Source organism: Protopterus annectens, chromosome 11.part0 (genome assembly GCF_019279795.1).
Source record: "Protopterus annectens isolate FY-2018-M chromosome 11.part0, PAN1.0, whole genome shotgun sequence".
Taxonomy (NCBI): domain Eukaryota; kingdom Metazoa; phylum Chordata; order Ceratodontiformes; family Protopteridae; genus Protopterus; species Protopterus annectens.
Window position 1 is genome coordinate 1241532760 of NC_056745.1, and position 21866 is coordinate 1241554625.

The following is a 21866-nucleotide window of genomic DNA, read 5'->3' on the forward strand; positions in this document are numbered from 1 at the left end:
AATTCTGTAAGTTGTTCATTCTTATTCTAAACTCATTCTTCCATTTGCTTGATCTCTGAAAATGCTCTCCTTGCTATCAGCATTATTAGATTCAAGCTGTCCTATAAATAACACAGTGTTATATCATGCTTTTAAATAGTCCTCTGGATTTAATAAACTCTGTGTAGGAATAGTGTAATTCCTACACACAGTATATGGTGGCCATGTCCTTATCTCCCCCTAAGGCACACTACTGAGGGAGAGCCATGCACATGGTTATTGAATCAGTGCTAGGGGGTATGTTACAGTGCTCTCAAATGTGTATCACATCCCCTGCACTGTGGAAGGTCTGTATGGCACGAAAACAAGAAAAGAAGTGTCCTGAGACACTTATTTATAAATGTAAACTATGAATGTAATACAGGGGGTGTGTTACAGTGTCAGTAGCACACCCCCTGCACTGTGAAAGTGCTGTACAGCACTAAAACAAGAAAAGAAGTGTCTTTGAACACTTATTTACAAATGTAAACTATAAATGTAATACAAGGGGTGTGTTACAGTCAGTAACACCCCCCTGCACTGTGAAAGCACCATATGGCACTAAAACATTTCAGGAAATGTCCATGGACACTTATGTACAAATTCAATCACTAATGTCATACAGGGGTGTGTCACATTGTCAGCAATTAAATGTGGTAATGTCATTTTTTTAAGCTGGTTTGCATGGTGCAGTGGGTTGCTCAACAATGCTTAAACATAATGGAAATATATATATAAGTGTATAGCTAAAAACTTCACATCCACATTAGCTGAATAGTTAGAGTACTGGCTTTGTATGCAGTAGGTGCATGGTTCAAATGCATGGTGTTCTTTTATTGACATTTATTAACTGGCCTAGTCCAGCTGATCCACAAATAATAATAAATATAGCCCTTATGAAGAATGACTGTCAATATTTTTTCATTTAGAAAATATGTAGTTTGTCTTTAGCTAAGCTCTGATAAGCACTGCTAAGTGAAGCTAAACAATGCTTAAGCAATCTTCAGCTGAGCAAAGTAGAAGTAAGTGCTGCTTGGCATCACTTAGCTTCACACAAAGTTGCACAAACTCACTTAAAACTGCTTTAATCTCATTCAGACACGGTTTGGCCCAGTAACAGACTGACAAGCCCTGCCAAGACTTGAACCCAGGATCCTCTACACTACAGTCACAGCAATGCATCAGGCCAACTGAGCTTTGATAAAGCTCTTGGTGTTTTCTAAACATATTCTGCAGTACAGTCATGTAACATTAGGGGAAAAAAGACAGCCCTCCCAAGTATTGAACCCAGGACCTTCTGAACTACAGTCAAAATAATGCACCACTAGGTCAACTGAGCCGTGGGGACTTGCTGGTGTTTTCTAAATATATTCTGCAGTACAGTCATGTAACAATAGGGAAACAAGACAGGCCTGCCAAGTATTGGCCCAGGACCCACTGAACTATAGTTCACTGCAGTACACCAGTAGGCCAGCTCAACTCTGAGGAACTAATGGTGTTGTTACCAAGATATCCTGAGTACCATTGACACTACTTCTACATATAATGTGATAACTTACAGCATACTTGGTCCTGTGATGCAAACACTGAACCAGTACACAGCCAAATATATGTTGATGGATTGACAGGAGGCCTACCATGTCAATTACAGCTGACAACTGTGCAGACGGTTGCAGAATGTCCACAGTTGCATCACCTAAGTATGCCATGGTTGTCATTAAAGCTATTCTGTGTGCTGACATAGTGGCAAACCAATGCAGATTGGTTCACAAGCATGACAGAGAATTGTGTCACATGTCATAGCCATCCAAACACACATGCTCATACCAAACCTGTGTAACACACTATATGCATGCATATATGTCTTTCAACTACACCTCTCATAATAAATACTCTGTAGCTCTGTCTGTAACATTCCCAGCATGTCTGACATCTGGACACCCACAGTTCAGGCCCAGAGACCAGTCTGTTGCACGACAACTACATGCTCGCCAATACAACCTACAAATGACTGCACCCTGCAATGTCCAGCAGACCTGCTTCCTACTACCACAGTCACTGCCACCCACAGTAGCATGTCAAAGGCCTGGAGGGTGGGACGTGTCACAAATATCAATACGTGCCCTAAACCTTCCCTACCACCCTCTGGATGGCACTACTTAACATATTTATCAGAGGGATATACCTCAACTGGACTGTAATGGGTTCCCTCACCCTGGCCATGCTATGACACAGCAGTTGACACTGCTCCCTCAATGACATATACAGCATGCTGTCCCCCAATGTCTTCACAATTCCCAGTATGACTCCTGCCCAGAATGCAGCAGCTGTGGCCTGCCACACATGCCAATGTTCAGCTACCTGCTACAGATGTACCATACTTCTCAAACACCTAGAATAGGGCATCCACACAACGCCCATACATAAAGGGTTGGGGGGTGTTCAGGTGACAGAGCCATGTATCACAGTCTCCCCCTACAGACATACACAGCTGATACACCAGTATCAACTGCAGAAGCATGCACAGTCAGGTAAAAAAAGATGTATGACAGTCACATATTCCTGTCTCCTTACTGAGCCCAACACACATTCTTAAACAGTAACCTGGCACAGAATCGCAAGCCCTATTAACAATGGCAAACACAGCATGCAAGAAGATGGACATAATATATCAATCCAAACAGTGAACAGAATTTCTACATACCTTTTGTGATGCTGTAGGCCCCAAATCTCAATAATGTCCTCCTCACAGGCCAGGAAATGGGACGCCTCCATGAAGGCCTTAATTATAGGACTGTGTTCCCATGCCATTGGCTAATGGCAATGCAACACAGCTGTTCTGGATGCAATTAGTGAGTGGGAGTCACAGATTGGTGCACAGGCAATCACCTGTCCATGGGCATTACTTACAAAAGACAAGTTGCTGCCTATGGCAAACAGGTCTGACACTTTCTTCATGAAGACAAACTGCCCTTCTCTAGGATACTACAACTGGATTTCTTCACACAAAGGAGTATAGCACTATAGCAGATATGTCATAGAATTAAGCAAGTAATTGAATGCAGATGGAGGGGATGCACTCATGGGAAATAGGAATATAAACAGTAGGCCTCAACAACATTTCCTGGATTGACAGGTTGCTGTTAGTCTGCTGTCCAGCACCTATGGCCATCCTTGATGGCTCTGCCTGCAGTGACATAGATCACAGGTCTGGCCCCTGAGTCACCCCAGCAATGGTCATCTCACATATGACTGCTACTGAATTGTCTGTTGTACAATACTGACAGTAAGCACTGGTGGATACAGCTGGCATGTCACATCATGTACTGTCATTGAGCCCCTCTCAGTCTGTGACTGTCATACAGGATTAGTTCAAAGATTGTCCAGGTCTCCCTAACCATTCCTGATGTACTCTGGCTAGGTCACTGTGTACTCCATACCTGTATCTCATTGCCTGACACCTACAGTATGGCTAGCATACCTTGTGACCCCCTGCAGCAGGACAATATGTTATAGGTACTAGTAGTGGGGGGACACCTGCTCTGGTTCAGCAGCAGTGCCTACATATTGAGCATACAATGTAAGGGAATGGATACAGTACCAGATATTCATGTACAATTACTGTGTTATGAGGGACCTGGCATGTCACAGACATATTCCCCAAACACTTGGGACAACCATCACATATTGTCCAACTGGTGTCCGAAATACACATTTGTTTGGCAGGGGTTTGACATCTATCAGGCACACGTACACAACCTGCAAACATCTGGGTACTGAAGATGTCAGACACCAATGAGGAGGCCACTCTACACCACATATGCACTGCTTTCGGTTATTGTGTACCTCAGATGTTCCTGGAATGTCCACATGCACCTGTAGTAGCATTCACCTATTTGTTAGATGTAGGCTGGATGACATGGTACTGTACTATACTGTTGTCCATAGGGCTCACTCAACAGTCGATGGGAGTGATGGGTGTGGACACATAACAACACAGTCTGTCACAGTACTCAGCCCATATATGGTAGTCCTGACACCATATGAAGTTACTAGGATATAGGCACTGACCAGCCATATGCCTAGGTCAGATGTTAGCCAATGTATATGCAAGGCAGCACCGGATGCCCCTGTCCAACAGGGACACAGCTGGTATTCCAAGGGTGTATGTGCAGTTAACCATCCAGTTATCCAGGTTACACCTGCAAAGGTGTAAATAGCTACCCTGCCTGATGTGGACAGGGTTCTAATTCCACTATGGGGTAGTTGTGTGGGACACACATCTGAGCTGGCAACAAGCCCATTGCATGTCACACACCAGGTTGTGTGTGTGTGTGTGTGTGTGTGTGTGTGTGTGTGTGTGTGTGTGTGTGTGTGTGTGTGTGTGTGTGTTAATAGAGTGGAGCATGACTTGTACTCAAGCAGCAGTCTCAGTAATGTGGACTCCATGATTGCCTTGCATGTCACACTGAGGTCAACCCCGAGGAGTATGTGTACAGTACATGTTTGATGCCCTGGTATTCCCTGGTGGAAACCTCTGTGATGTCTGCAGCTGTTGCATGTGCTGTGTGATGTGAATGACCAACACAATTATACACATTAATGGTCCTCATTGGGGGAATATGGGGATATGTATACCCCATGACCCGTGATGACATACCCTCTTGTATGACATGGGCCATGTAGAAGGTTTGCCTTACAATGGAAGCAACATTGTGTTGAAATGTCATGTTGTCAATGACCTATGTCCACAGCACCCTCACAACTGATTGTGTGCCTAGGATGTTCTTAGTACTGTTATAATATGTAGGGATGTCACTCTCTTCATAGGGGTTCAGACTGCATGTCATGGTATGTAGCCTGAGGCCATGTGTCTGGCAACAGTTATGTATGTGTGTGACACCCTCCTTGACAGATGTGCACATCACTAGGGAATCTGGGGATGGCATACAGCATGCAGTTGTTTGCAGACATGGCTGGACATAGGGTAATGGCTGTTACATGCACCTCGGATGTGCAAATCACACATAATAGAGGCCTGAACACTGAACAACAGGTTGCACACCTAGTTATGGGTCAACCGCTTCAGGTGGATGTCCCTATGTGAAATACTTGGGTTGTGTCAGTGTACCGGTGTGCTACACCTATGGTAACATATGGTGTGATGTATACTTGGGAGTGTTCCATCCATAATGGCCACATGGGTTATACTGTCACTGAGTTTGTCCAGGTTATGGTAGGCAATTTTCACTGTCACCCCCCCATCCATGGCTTTGGTGACTGTGTTATACAGGTCAACCGAGTGTAACAGACATGAACCCTTCCTTGACAAAGCCTAGGTGTGCATACTGGAGTGTGGGCAGGTCACCAATGTCCTTATTAATGGGGTTCACTATAAGCTGTGCTATGGCCTTGCAGAACAGCCTTCTTAGGCTGCTGGGTCTATCATGTGACTGAGTGGGGGACAGCCCACCTTAGTCTAAAGGGGTGACAGTGGCCGTCCATACACCAGATGGGACAAAGGCAGTAGTCAGTCCTCCTGTGAATATGGTTCCCCATGGTATTGCAAGGTTAGGCTTGGGATAATATAGGATGCATCCTGTGATGTGATAGGCTCCAATGGCAGATGTATACCATGACTATCATATGGCAGTGTGACCTGTTCCCCACATAAAGAGGACAGGGGATGTACTGTGGATATCCTGAGGTACAGATGGTGAACACAGGGGGTGCAGCCTACATTGACTCTGTCAGGCAGCCAGTATGCTATACCAACAGCACTGGTATAGCTGGTGTCCCTGAGAAAAGCAAGTCAGCAGCTGCAGGTGCTTCCTGTGATGTTGCAAGCATATGTGCAGTAGGAGAGATGATTGTCTGTAGTGGATGCAAACAATTTAAGACCTGTGTGTGTTGTGCAGATTTGTAGGGCAGGTCCCATTCTCATGTGCACACTAAGGAGACATTGCTCCAAAATGGGCACCTGCCCCTACTTTGTCTTGGACAGTGGTATGTCATCCCTGTTATGGACAGTATGTATTGCACATGTTCACCAGACAGGGGTACATATCCTAGAAGAGGATGATGTAGGCCTGTCAGGTATACCTGAAACACAAATACGCATACAGCGCTTGTGTATATATGTGGATATTGCTGCCAGTCCTTAATAAGGGGTTGGGGGCTGTGAGGCTGTGTATAACCCCCAGAGGATGTATTCCATGTTGGAGATGTATGTATGTGTGCCCTAGCTAGATGGGTAATGTGGGAAATGATGACTGCAAACGTGACTGTATGATGGTTGCTTTGCCACAGAGGATGACACTGTAGGGATGCTGCAGTGGTAACCCGTGTTTGTGTAATGTCAACTGCAATATACCTGCACCTCATGTGGGGGTAGCCACTGGCCACACCAAGGTGTTTGTACATCCACTATTCCTGGCTTACTGGCCATTTGTATGCTGACATGGGTATGTCTGAAATGTATGTTAGGGTCAATCAAATGACCGAGGATCATGGTGCAGACCTGACTACTAATAATACAGTTGATGGGTTCAATATAGGCAGAATGGGCTTCCTGGTCACATGTGGTGGCTGGTAGATAGCTCTGATTTTAATAGATTTCTGCTGGCAATGGTGAACTGCCCCTGCAGTGGCCCCTGTGCATCTCACTGCCTGTACAGCATGGAGGTGTGTATTTGTGTCATATCTGCAGTAACCCTATGTCCTATGGCATTACTGGCTACACTTTGGCATCTGCATGTATGATAGGATAGTTGACCATCTAAGGCTGGGGTGCTCTCTGCATCTTTGAACCCATGGTCTGTGTGACTGCACAGATGTCTGCAGTTCACATGGTCAGGACTGCTTGCAATGAAGACAAAGTCATGTGTACACCTGTAGCATTTAGCAGCATGGCCTTCAATGTGTGCTGCACTGATACTTGCATGTTGGTACTGATAACTTCACCAGTGTCACTAATGGAGTCACTATGAGGCTGGGGAGAACCACTGCCAGACGCACAAAGACCAGTGAAGACAGACGGAGGTTATTTCTCACAGACCATTGTGGTCTAATTACCATATCATCCCAGAATCACAGATACTGGAACCATTGGAATATCACAGGAAAAATGTGGACATGTTAAGGGCACTCATTCCCTGATTGTATTGCGACATCTGTCTGGGTGACAGCACAAAGCTGCTTAAGGCTAGGGACATACCTGCCTGGGAGACATAACCAGTGTGCTCACTCATGTCTCACTGCATATAGTCCAGGGATGTACATATCAGGTCAGGTCAGGCACACCAACATATATTGTGACAGACCCATGACAGTACCTGTTTGGTGAGAGATAGCAGTGCATATGCAATATTGTGGAGTCTGTCACCTGACACAAAAGTGACTGTGACTATCCATATACACAGCCAGGTCAGAGGCATACCAGTGTGTCTCCACTGGAGTTCCCTATGTGTAACATGTTTGACATGGGCTGACACCTACATGGTTGTGGGACACGTGTGTGGATATGTGTGTTATGTGCTGTGCATGGCTGTGGTGTTCATGTGTGGCTTTGATCAGAGATCCCCTTTGTTTGTGGATGTGCATGTTAAGGACCACTGCAGATGTTTGTGTGTCTTGTGTAGGTATGTGAGGTGTACTGATTGTGTTGACAACCTGTTTGGGATATGCAGCTGTGACAGGCAGAGAGCATGGCCTGAAGGTTTCTACAGTCATTGTATCTCTCACACAGTGTGTTCCTTGGTGGTCTTTGTAGATGGCTGTCCATCTGTGTACATGATGCAAGTGCTACACAGTGCAGGACACCAATATCAACCATACTGCTTGGGGAAACTGTAGGACATTGTCCAGCCATATAGTCCAGAATCTGAGGGAGAAAGACCAGGGAGACCTGAGGGTGGGCCTACAGACCAGGTGATTATTAATACAGTAGGGGACTGACATCACAGCATCCATGTAGACAGCCTATGACCAAGTAGTAATAGGTGCAACAGCTACATGCAGTGCAACATCTCATACCACATGCAGCAAGTAGCATGACATATCAGGATCGGGGGGGGGGGAATGCATGCTGTAATGCCAGTATGTTACCAATACCCACAGACAAACTGTGCAGATAAATGGCATAGGTATGATGTGGGGGTTAGTGGTCAATAGTGCTAGCAAAAGTGGATGTGCAGGGTCTGTACATAATGGTGAGCAATGTATGCAGTCCTTGATTTGTTCCCCTGTTCATGTCTTTCATGTGGGATGTACAGATGATGCAACCCACCCTTCTCAGAAGCTGAGACTGCTGCAATTATTGATGCCCTCTGACTCCATCACTGGGTGCTGTTGTCAAGGAGCCAGCAAAAGCTGCAACAATGTGCTGCACTGCGGCAGAACTGGTAGCAACCGTGAATAATGTGGTCCAACGGGACAGGTGCATCGAACATGTCCAACACAGTGCCACTGATCTCATATACCATGCATGACAAAGGGATGTAGCTGTGGCTAGGGGCTGTACTGGCACAGGGGGAGGGCCTGCTACTCAACCACCACTCTCAGATGCAGAGGAGTTCCTGCCAAACCTTGGTTCAGCCACCAGCTCACAGGAAACCATCAGTACATATACCAAGGAGGTGGGTGACACAGATTCCACGGCTGAAGAGCATCAGGTAAGGCTGCAGTGGTCATCACATTAATACTGTAGCAGTCATAGTGGCAGCCTCTGCATACCTGTATGCATATGTCAGGTCAATCTGCATTTGTGGGTGGGGTTTTGTAATGCACACATGTCCACACATATTGTGAATGTCAGCAATTTGAGTAGTATCACAGCTAGTACTGTACATGTTGATAAATGCATATATTATCCTGTACTGATGCCACATGTGTGTGTGCTGAAAATACCTCTCCTCCACAAATCCATAGGTGCCTCTGGTGTGACTGGGGAACAACAACCTGTAGCCTGTGCTTGTGGAACTGTCATGTTATGACTCACCTATACACCAGGCATGTTAAGGGCGGCCAGTTTCCCATGCATACAACTGTTAAGTGTAGCCATATTGCATTGCATGCATGTTCATTTGTGGTGGGGTTCACTGCAGTGCATAACATTGGTAATCACAGGAGCATATTTGCAGGAGCTGTAACATATTAGCACGTAGTGTTGTAGAGATGTAGCCATTGTGCTATACAGGGGTGCATTACTATTGTGTACACAGGTGCACTGTGTCTTAGGTGAAGGTCCATCACATACTCCAGCTTGTCACGTATCTCACAGGTGTATAGTAGTAGCAACATTAACTGGATATAGCTGCATTGCACCTCGTGTGTGTGTGTGTGTGTGTGTGTGTGTGTGTGTGTGTGTGTGTGTATCAACAAACATTATAGTGCAAAAATTAATGTAGTCATGTGTTGTGTTACAGGTGACCATGGGGTTGGAGTGTGTCCCTCTTGCAACCTGCTGTCATTGTCTCATTGGACTCTCATGATGATGGTGGCCATTGTGAAGCACAGGTGGGGTTGTTGGGGAATTAATTTGTCCCATTGGTTGGCATCCCACTTCCATCCCCAATACCTCCACACACAGTCAGTATAGCCACACATACCCAATCCGCAGCAGCCACAGATATTGGGTAGTCAGAGTGTGGTGGCATCAAACAGGGTAGTGTGGCAACTATGGCATCTGTGGTTGTAGACAGTAGCCATAGCCAGAGAGCTGGCAAAGACCCGCATGGGCAGATTGACAGGGAGGCTCAAAGGAGGACTGCTGCCCATCCAGCCCTGTCAGAGGTGTCACAGTACGTGTCACCCAACGCATGTTTCTGTCAGTTATGGAAGCACAGGCATATTGTGAAAGATACACCAGATGGATGATCAGGGTCATGCATGCAACACTAGTTGGCATGCATGTCTCCCTCCATGGCATTGGTGATGCCTTACATCATTTCACTGATATTGTGGATAGATGGTGGGGTGAGGCATTGTCAGTCCTTAACTGTGCAATGCCAGTGCTTGAACATGTGCTGGGAGTAGAATGCTGTACATGTGGATGTAGGTCAGTGACAACAGCAGCTGAGACCCCACATGGCCATGCACATTCACACTCTCGTAGTGGCAGTACCACAAGCAGTACTGAAGGGAGTGTGCTGTCCACAGCACAATGTGGCAGGACATGGGCATGTGGTTCTTGGCATTACTGTGAGGGACACAGACCCAGCAGACACTGGTCATCATGAAGAAGTAGTACTGCATCTGGAATTGGGCATGGTGGTGACAATGACACTCTTGGCAGAACCATTTCCCATGTTCATGACAGGGGACAGTGAACTTTACTTCCTGCCATATACGGTCCATGGCTGTCCAACATACCCTTGTGTAGGGTTAGCACATGGCTTGACTGAGTGCATGCACACACTCACACATCTGTGTCACATGTAGGACACTGACTGACACAGACAGGTTCTCTCCATGGCCCAGCTGATCAGCAACCCTCCAGACACACACACATGATGTCAACTATATGGCACAGCCTAGGCCTTTGGCAACCCCCACACCACACCTTGTGCATGTGATGATACCTGTGCCATACCCCTGTTATCCATGTCATCGATGCAGGGACATGCTAATATGTGTCTGATGCACAGAGTGAATATAGTACAGGTAATGGCAGTTTGTAGTGTAGTTGTGTTATGGCCAGTAAGGTGCAGACTGCTGGCAGTTGTCATGTGTAGTGACAAGGTGTGTATCAAATGTAGGAATAAATATGTTCATAGTACATGTCACAGTAATTGTAACTCCAATGGGTTGGTATATCTGGTATCCTGTGAGGCATGTTGTGCCTTTTATATAGGGAGGACTGAAAGACGCCTGAAAAGGCGGATCTATGAACATTTTTATGATATAAGTAAAAACAATGATAAGAATGCCCTGTATAAACATACACAGGAATGTGCCAAAGCAACTTTTTTGTTTTTTGTACTGGAGGTTGTTCCCAAAGACATTGGGGGGGGGGGTTGTGGGAAACCCATCTTGAATATAGGGAGCTATATTGGCAGGTATTTTTGGATGCAGGAAGGCACCCTGGTCTGAATGAATGTATTTCACTTGTACCATTATTAAAACTAAGAGCAGCCAAATTATAAAGTTTTTTTCCTGTTATCAGCCACTAGAGGGTAGCATTGCACATGTTTTCACATATTTATTCTTTTAACTGTATTAAAAGGCAATTTTTTTATAATACATTTATATATACATGTTTACATACATTTATCATATATTATACATATACATATTTATTAATTTGATATTTAATGTTAAACAGTTTTTTTTAATGTGGTTTTTATATTATGTTTTTAAGTTGTATTTGTCCTTGCATATTTATTCCTTTAATTGATGCAGAGGTTTTATTATAGGTTCATAGGTTTGTTAATTAGTTAATTATTTAATGTGAGGAGTTATATAAGCATGTGTATTTTTGTGGATTGTGTTATCTGATGAAGTCTGAGAATGAAAATGCATTGTGTGTTGTCAGCGTTAATAAAACTTTGTGGATTACTACTTCATGCTTGGCGACTGCTTTTTCCAAACTCCTGGTTTGGTTATTTAATGACACCATTAATTAACACTTATAACAAATCAGTGGAAGAAGCTAAGGTACCTTTACAATATAAAAGCAAACACTGTTCTAACTTCATGACACTGAGAACATGATAAAGGCTAAAAACCACTGATCCATCATTCAGACATCTGGGCTAATGAATATTGTGGGAGGTGGAATGAAAAACAAGATTCTAGATACTAGTGCAATGCAGGTCACAAATAAGAACAACTTATAGTGGGAAGGCTGTATGGGATGCTGTTTGTTCATGCACTTAGTTTATACATGGAATATGTTGTGTGATATGTAACAGATGCTTCTAGAAAATGTAGTAAATGTAGCAAGTAGTATTAATGAGCATGTGATTTTAGTTTTAATTCTGTCCAGAAGTGCTGTTTCATATTTGCTTATGGTGTGGTCATGGTTTTGTAGATTATTAAATAAGTTTTGGACATGATTCATAAGTATATCTTATTCTACAAATGTTCAACCAAACTCCATGGCAATGGCACGTTTTTGCACTTTGCAAAAATAAGATGTGCCACATGCTGACTTGTTTGTCATACATTGCTAGTGTCTGTGTTCCACATCAGTCTCTTAAGAGGTTGGGTCCTATGAGTCTTACTCCAAATGGAATTGTCAGTACAAAGTTTAAGAGGGTCAGCTCATCATACCTCTCAACCTCTTAGAGCAATAAATCTGGACAAAGCCATAAACAAAAGTAGGACAAAATCCCAAAAATAGTGACAATTTTAAATACTGCACTTACAAACTTAGAAAGTTGACAGAATGACATATTTTGCATTAGAATGAATTTTCTGAAGGTTATGAAGTCTGAAACTCAACTGTCTGTCATTAATTTCTAACTTCAATCGTTAATGATTTGCCACTAATTTGCCAGAAAAATCACAATTTTATGAAAAACAGACCAAAAATATAAGACAAAAATCTGGACATTCTGCGAAAATCTGTACAGTTGAGAGGTATTCCGGCAGCCCATATTGTAAAAATGGAAATGCTGTGCATGTATACCCCAAAGACTGCGCAGTAGCAAGGGCTGCCTTAATTCCGCTCACCACAAGCTCTCGACTCCACAGAATTTTTTCCCCGTTTTTGAAGCCCCCCCACACACACACACACACACACACACACAAGCTGCAAATTAACTATACCACCTCCAAGGCATTGAGGGTAGGGTTGCCACCTTTTCAAATGGCCAAAGTGGGACATTTTCGGGACACACATCAGATTTTACAGGCCAACAAATACCCACGGTCAGTACAAAGGATAGAACTATACTTTTTTGCCTAAATAAAAGCTTATTCTTGTAGCAGTTTAGTTGCTTATTCTGTTTCTTGTAATATTTAGGTATTTTAGATACAGAAATAAATATTGTATGCAACTATTGCATAAAATATGGGACATAATTATGTCCTACAATCTCAGGACATTTGCCATTTTTAATATTTTTGGTCAGGACACAACTGCCCAAAGAGGGACTGTCCCTCGGAAAGTGGGACAGGTGGCAACCCTAATTGAGGGAAATGGAAGATAAGATAGGCCCATGACACGCTACTGTCATTTCATTTGCGCGAACTGGCCAGTGGAGTACACACGTAGAGCATCACCGTAAAAAGTATTGTCTTCATTAGTAAAAAAATATCAGGGGGCATGGAGCAATTATGTGACTTACTGCCTGAAAAAGGCGTTGAGCTGCACAACCTGTTGCGCACTTGTGTATTATAACTGACGTCTAAAAACAAAGTAATAGCTTTGAGTAAATAGTTGATCTGGTTGTTGACTTTTGAGTTTCCACTGATGTACAAGTGTTGGAATGCTGGATTAAGATTATTTCTACTACCATGCATAATATATGAAGAATACAATGTTTCTAACTGTAATGTCTCACCGTATTCATATGCCTCTCAAATGTCCCTTATCTTGCAGAACGTTCATGCTTTTCTCTTATATTTGCCTTAACCCTCGTAAAATGTTAAACCTTTTTGGTAAAGCACCGAGGAGTATAGTATGTCAGTAATTACAGACATTACAATTTCTTTATTATTATTTTCAAGACAAGGTAGTGATATTACAAAAACGACGGATGGTTGAAAAACTGTGTCCATGCAGTTTATGTGTTGTTTTAATAGCCACATTACCGAGTATGCACATTTTGTAATTTTTCTGCAAATTAAGAATGGGCATTTTTTGTATGACTGGTAGCTAAGACGATTGGTCAAGCTCCATTAATTGTTTATTTACTCACACTGGTTACATACGCAACCATGTAACGTAACTTGATGGCTCTAGATGGCTGTCATTGTTGAAGTGACACCCCCTACACATGTGAGAAAAAATCGGAAAGGCGAGTTGTGGACAGATAGATGGATGAACATGACTTGAAGCGATTCTGTAGTTGCATTAGTCACAGCACCTTGTTTCCACAAAACGCTATCATTAGTTTGGCTAAGCATTGTTAGAGGCAGGTTTTAAAACACCCAACTTCATTTTAGGATTACTTAAAACAGAATTAAATTAAACAGCAATTTAGCCATCTTACTGGACAACTATCAGCGTTCGTTGTGTTTGATTCTTTTTCATCGTTACTTATAAGTTTATCCACACCTGTCTCCTTCCTTAAACGTATTGACTAGTATTTTATGCAAAGCAGGGCATGGAGTCCCCACGTTAAATAGCCTGTGTTGGAAATGAGTGACCCAGACCTGTAAAGTGTTCATTTCATAAACAGAACATTAAAAGTAACATTTAAAATGAGAAGTCAAGGATTCCTGTTTTTATTATGCTGGTTACAATGTAAGAACGAATTTAAAGTGGTGTAACAGTCTTCTTTCTGCAATCTGTCACACTAATGCTGATTTTATTTTCTTAACGTCTGTTTTATTGGTTTTTCAGGCGTAAGATCCGACATCGTGCTAAGTCAGTCCGCAGCTGAAGTGAAGCCGCCCGGTCAATCCCTGAAGCTGAAATGCGCAGTGACCGGGTTCGATGTTAGCAGCTACTACATGAGTTGGGTGAAGCAGGCTCCCGGGAAAGGTCTCGAATGGATTGTCAGCTACTATAACCCATCAAACCAGTATTACAACCCTACATTCCAGAGCCGGTTCTCAGCCTCCAAGGACAGTTCCAATTTCTATCTGCAGATGAATAACCTGCAGGTGGCAGACACGTCCGTGTATTACTGTGCGAGAGGCACAGTGATAGAAACGTAAGAACTCCCTATACAAAAACCGAACTATAAGAAAGTACGGGACTGTGAATGCAAAACTACAGATACGTTCATGAAGTCTGTTGTAGAAGTAACATGAAGTTGAAAACATAAAGGCAGAATGAATTTGCGTTTTTGTCTTTTAAATCATTTCTAAACTAGGCTAAACGTAAATATCTCAAATCTTATTGTTTTTATGTTTACATGTGGTCATAACTCCAGTCTTTGTACAGTACAGCTACGTACACAACTGAGTTAATTATTTAGTTCCAAACCAAAATGAGTCTCATAGAAAGGTGGTACATTTCTATTTTTAAAATGCAGACTGTTTCCAGCTGTAAGTAGGGTTACCACCTGCCCCACTTTGTGAAGGGACAGTCCCTCTCTGGGCAGTTGTGTCCTTACCAAAAATATTAAAAATGGCAAATGTCCTGTGATTGTAGGACATAATTATCTCCCATATTGTATGCAATAGTTCCATAAAATAGTTATTTCTGTATCTAAAATACTTAAATGTTATAAGAAACAGAATAAGCAACTAAACTGCTACAAGAATAAGCTTTTATTTAGGCAAAAAAGTATAGTTCTATCCTTTGTACTGACTGTGGGTATGTGTCGGCCTGTAAAATCTGATGTGTGTCCCGAAAATGTCCCACTTTGGCCATTTGAAAAGGTGGCAACCCTAGCTGTAAGCCGCTGTGGTGCAACGGTTAGTGTTGTTATCTCACAGCAAGATAGGGTTGCCACCTTTTCAGATGCACAAAGTGGGACATTTTTGGTACAAATGTCAGATTTTGCAGGGCAAAACGTACCCACGGCCATTACAAAGGACAAAACTTCAGTTTTTTCCCTAAATAAAAGCTTATTCTTCTAGCATTTTAGTTTCTTATTCTGTTTGTTATAACATTTAGGTGTTTCAGCTACATAATAACTTTTGTATGCAACTATTACATAAAATATAGAAAATATGCTTGTCCTAAAATCTAAGGACATTTGCCATTTCTTCGATTTCTTTGCAGGACACAACTGCCCAAACAGGGACTGTCCCTTACAAAGTGGGACAGGTGATAACCCTACAGCAAGAGTTTTTTCAATTCTATTCATGGCTGCAGCTCCTTCTCTGGTGAGTCTGCATGTCTTCCCTGTGGCTGCGTGAACTCTAAAAGATGTGCATGTGGGTGTGCCTTCTGTAAAAGTTGGGTGTCGGGCTGGCAACTCGGCACCGGAAAAATCATTAGTAGACCGGTGATCTGCTGTAGTGACCTCTAACCAGGAAAAAAGCCGAAAGACATTGCTTACGTTGTCGCCACCTGTTAATCTTGGGGTAGTTATTTAGCTGTTGATTGGTTGGCCACAGAGCTCAGCGTTTATTTATTTTTCAATATTAACTTAATTTAGTCAGAGAGGCAGACAGCCAAAGCTTATGGGAGCAGGCAAAGTAAAAAGACAAGATTTCGGTTCTAGATTAGATGTCAGTTCATCAGTAGGACACGTCACCTCCATTCACATCAACAATCCAGGCAACTTGAAACCTTATTTATTTTATTTAGTTATCTTTCCTGAGTGCCTTCTGTGTGGAGTCTGCATTTCCTCCCCGCGGTCAAGTGGCCTCTGAAAGACATGCGTGAATGGACGTGCCTATGCTGAAAGTTGGGAGTCGGGCTGGCAACTCGGCACCATAAAAATCATCTGCCAATCATCAGCAGACTGTTGTGACCCCTAGCCAGGAAAAGCCAAAAAGACAAACAAAAATGTTATCTTTCCTGACCAGGAATGTCCAACTGGGATAGATACCCTTTTCATCATAAAAAAGCTCCAATATTTACATACATAAACAACATGCAGTATATTTTCTTTTTCCAAAAAAAAAAAATATATATATATATATATATATATATATATATATATATATATTATATATCTGTATATATATATATTTCAATATTAGTTTTTAGGTAGGTACTAGGCTATTGGCCCAAGGGCCTAGGTAAGCCTAGCCAACAAGGTTCTCTGACTTACGCCACACAAGAAAGTTATTTTCCTGTGCCCCTGTCGAGCAGAGCCACAGAAGTAATCCTCGGGGTGTATTTCCTATTTCTCATCCACTCATCAAGATTTTTCTTGAAGAGTGCTAATAAGGAACTTTGCTTGACATTGATGGGTAGCTTGTTCCAGAGTATGGGAAGTCTCTGGGATAGGAATCTATCCCTCCAGCATATCCTGTTTACTGTGGTGACAAGGTTTAGTTCCCTAGAGCATGTAGCTCGGAGGGACTGGGATTTCTTTAGGTGCAGCATGTCCAACAGCTCTGGGTTTGACATAGCTTTATATGTTAGGCAGAGATCACCTGGGAGTAGATGATATGCTATGGAGTAAAGCTGGAGTTTTTTGAGATGGTCAGAGTAGGGCATCTGTTTGAGGCCAGTAATCCTCTTTGTGAGGTACTTCTGTGGCCTTTCCAGCTGCTGCAGATGTCTTGTGAGGTACATTCCAAAAGTGGCGTTGGACTCTATAATGGGTCTAATGAGTGTTGAGTAGAGGGGAGCAATCACCTTTTTTTTTTCCTGGATGAAAGCCCTTTTGTGATGAGGTTTGCTATGTAGAAGGATTTCCTGACTACTGTGGTGATGTGATTATCAAAGGAGAGACTACTGTCCACCTGGGTCCCAAGGTCTCCTATCACACATTCAGCATTAAGTAGACTGCCGCCTATGTGGTAGTTCATGGGTACAGAGATTTTACCAAAGGGGATGACTATGCACTTTTTGGCATTGAGCTTGAGGCTATGGCTCTGACACCAGCCATCTGTCTCAGTGAGGCCCTTCTGTTGGATGTCCACATCATTTGGGGACTCGACTATGGCTCCTAGTTTGCAGTCATCTGCAAACTTCATTAGCCAAAGGCCTTCTGTGTTAGCCTGTACTTCAGAGAAGTAGATACCAAACAGGAGAGGTCCCAGAACTGAACCCTGTGGTACTCCACTTGTCACTGCTTTGAGGTCAGATTTGGAGTCTGCAACATTTACAGTGTGGGTTCTGTCAGTGAGCCCTTGGCAACCCATCTTGTGATGTAAGGATTTATAACTAGTTTAGTGAGTTTATCTATAATTTCAGAATGGGGAATGGTGTCGAAAGCCTTGGCGAGGTCAAGATAGGCTGTGTGAATCACCTTACCCTCGTCTACAGCTTTGGTGACTGCCTCAAAGAAGTCAATCAGGTTCATGAGGCATGATCTGCCTTTCACAAACCCGAACTGGTTGAGGTTCAGAGTTTGGAGGTTACCAATGTCTTTGTTTATGAGTTTCATGATGATACATTCCATGGCCTTACAGACTAGGCTTGTCAGGCTAATAAGATGATAGTTCCTTGGATCAGAGGTGGCTCCCCCTTTGTGGAGTGGGATAATTGTTGCTGTGTGCCATTCAGTGGGCACAAAGCCTGATGTGAGGCTATGATTGAACATGGTGCTTAGGTGGGGAGCCAATTTGTTCCTAATTTCATGTAAAACACAGCCTTAGGATGTTGTCTGGTCCCATGGATTCTGTATTTTTGGCTTTAGAGAGTGCAGCTTTTACCTGTGTAGTTGTGATTACAGGGACTCTGCATTCTTCCTGTATAGATATGGGCCCTTTAGGGGGTGAGATGGGGGTAAAGTTAGCACTGAACCTATCTGCCAGGATGTTCACAATATCAGTTGGTTCTGTAATGTTCATGCCGTTGTGCTGCAACTCAAAGCAGATCTGGGTGTTGCCATTGAGATTCCTGACATAGCTTTAGAATGCTTTGTGGTTGTCCTTGGAATCAATGGTGATTTTGTTTTCGTAGCTAGCTTTGGAGGATCTTATAAGGGATCACAGCTTCTTACTGAGGCTGACCAGAGAGCTCCTCCACTCATGGGATTTTACTCTCTTTTGCAACAGTTTCTTCCTTCTGTTGTAGAGTTTGTTTATGGCAGAGGACCACCAGACTGGCTTCCTTTTTTTGGAGGATAGTATCTTGGTTCTCTTTGGGATAGCACGATCCATGCACTCATGTAAGTGCTTATGGATTGCATCTGTGTAGGATTTAGCAGTTGTAACTGTATTGTGCATCTGCATGGGTGTCATAAAGTTCACCACTTCTGTCTTAAAAAGCATGAAGTTGGCTTTGGAGAACTTTTTTACCGTGGTTTCCTTAATGGGGGTGGGATGTGAATATCTAGGGTGATTAGCTTATGGTTGGATCTGACCAACGAGGAGTTCACTTCAGGTGTGGAAGACCAGTCACTTATGTTGGTAATGACTAGGTCTAGGATATTGTTGCCCCTAGTGGGAGTGTGGATAAGTTGATACAGGGAATTGGAATTTATGAATTCCAGAAAGTGTTGAGCAAAGGAGTTGGTACATGAGTAGTTTTCCTAGTTAATGGTGGGGTAATTGAAATTGCCCATTATTAGGGTGTTTTGTTGAACCCTAATAATTTCCAGTATATCAAGAAAAGAGGAGTGGGATTCCTGGGGCATGGTGGGGGATCTGTAGCAAGATACAATTTTAATTGCAGTTTTGCTCAGAGTTGGTTGCACTTGGATAACCTCGGATGCATTATGCTGAGCAATTAGCCTGGAGGTGTGGACATCCTTAATGAATATGGACACACCTCCGCCTTTGGTGTTCTGGTCTAGGTTAGATGGCCAAAAAGTGTGGTATGAGTTACTATAATTCACTGTAACAGATGATTATTGTTAACTTTGCATAATATAATTTGTGACTATAGGAAGAAAGAAAAAGAGTTAGCCTGTGCATTTGCATAAGGTTGTAGCAGACAGAAATACAAAGAACACAAGGGAAGGCAAAGATTTACATTTGGATTGAAATTAGTAAGTAGTGGTATTATGAGGGACAACGAGGATTGAGCAGAAGTGGGTAGTTAAGAAATATAATTAGCTAAATGTTTACAGTAGTAGGTAGTAGGGAAAAGTATAATATCACCATATGGGAATGTAGTACAGAGTAGCTATTGTTTTATATTACAGCTTGTATTTTCTTCAGGATTGGAAATTACTCAGAAGCAGAGCAAGAGCAGAGTCAAGTGCCTTGAAGATGCTGTTCTAGCAAACTTTTACAGCATTTGTTGTTTTTTTTTGTAAGTTTTAACTCCATTGAGATGGAGTTCCATAGTTATGAGACTTGGTGACAATAGAGTGACTTTCCAGCAGAGTGTTTTGAGTTACTTACAGTTATGAAACATTTGTTATTGGAGTGTAGTGTTGTTACTGTATGGTAACAATATGGTTTTTAGAGAGAGGCAATTATCGGGTTTGTAGAGAAGTTTGTGAGCACCAATGAGTTGAGAGTAGATTAGTTAATTTGGATGTTCTAGCCAATTTAGGTTCTTTAGGACTGTGCAGTGGTAGGTTTTATGAGATGATCAAGTTTGGACTTGTGTTTATTGTTGAAATTAATGAAGGCAGGTGACATATTTGATAAAGATAGGAGTAGGTAGGCTGCTGCTATGGATTTTCTTGTGGATGGTGTAAGATATTGATTTGCTCTATATAGCGAGCCCAGTTTTTTGTGTGTGGTTTTGACAGTTTGAAAGATATGTTGGTCGTATTTGAGTTTGTCATGTATGAGTACTCCCAGTGATTTGGCTTCTGTCATGTTTTCAGTTGTTGTAGTCTCAGATGACACCATATTGAAATTATTTTGGCATAAAGAGCATTAGATTGGCAGTAGTGCAGCAGTAGCGTTGTCATCTCCCAGCAAGACATTTTCTGGTTTGATTTTCAGCTGGGGTGCCTTCTGTGTGGAGTTGTATTTTAGTTTGTCATCTATGAGTACTCCAAGTGATTTGGTTTCTGTCATGTTTTCAGTTGTTGTAGTCTCAGATGAGACCCTATAGAAATTGTGTTTCTGAGTATTAAATTGTCTTGATATAAAGAGCATTCGACTGGCAGTAGTGCAGCGGTAGCATTGCCACCTCCCAACAAGAAGTTTTCTGATTTGATTCTCAGCTGGGGTGCCTTCTGTGTGGAGTCTGCATGTTCTCCCTGTGTTTCTGTGGGTTTTCTCCCACAATTTCAACTACATGCATCTAAGGTGTTTCTTCACTCAAAATTAGCTTTATTCCAAGTTGGGCTTTCCTGGTAAACAAATGTTTAACTATTTTTTTTTCATTTAGGAGTAGATCTGTAGTGCCTAGCTAAGATTCAACAGATGAGAAAGACTCTTAGCTGATTTCCTGGAGGATCTGTAGCATTGGGGCAGAGCAGATTAAGGTTGCATCCAGAAATATAGCTGGCTCATGTAGAGCCCTGTGGGGTTCACGAACCAGCCCCCTATCCCCTCAGAAAATAGCAGCAATAAAAAGAGATTATTACAGTTACACTCATTCAACAATAAAAGTACTTTACTGTAATAAGCCAAAGGCTACATTGTAGGCATCAGCTTATTACAGTCAAATCCATAGTTCACCCCCCACGCTTATATTTCAGTTTTAAAAAAACTTTTTTTTTTTTACTTTTCAACTACGGCAAACTATTTACTACAGTTTAGGTCACATGCAATGCAGCATAAGTGCAATACTGTCTATTAAAAGCCAGTATTGCATAAAAGAGAGATCCATAATGTCTAATCGCACCCCCCCCAAAACTGCACCTGGGGCAGTTGCCCGTCTTGCCCCACCATAGCTACAGTACTGGTTGAATTATCTGCATACTGAACTACAGTTGCTTTTTTGTGGTGCTATGTAGTTTGTTTACAAATATATTAAATAGAAATGGGCCCAGTATTGATCCTTGTGGGACTCCAACTGTGACTAGAAGGAAAGGGAATAATTCTTGTTTCCATTTTAATTCATTGTAGTATATAACCTATCTCTTTTCTGAGTCTCTTTTCCTCTCTCAAGATTCTTTGAAGATTGACCAACTTTAGAAACTAATATATATATATATATATATATATATATATATATATATATATATATATATATATATATATATATTTATCTATGGGTCTACTTTACATTACCGAAACGACACTTCACC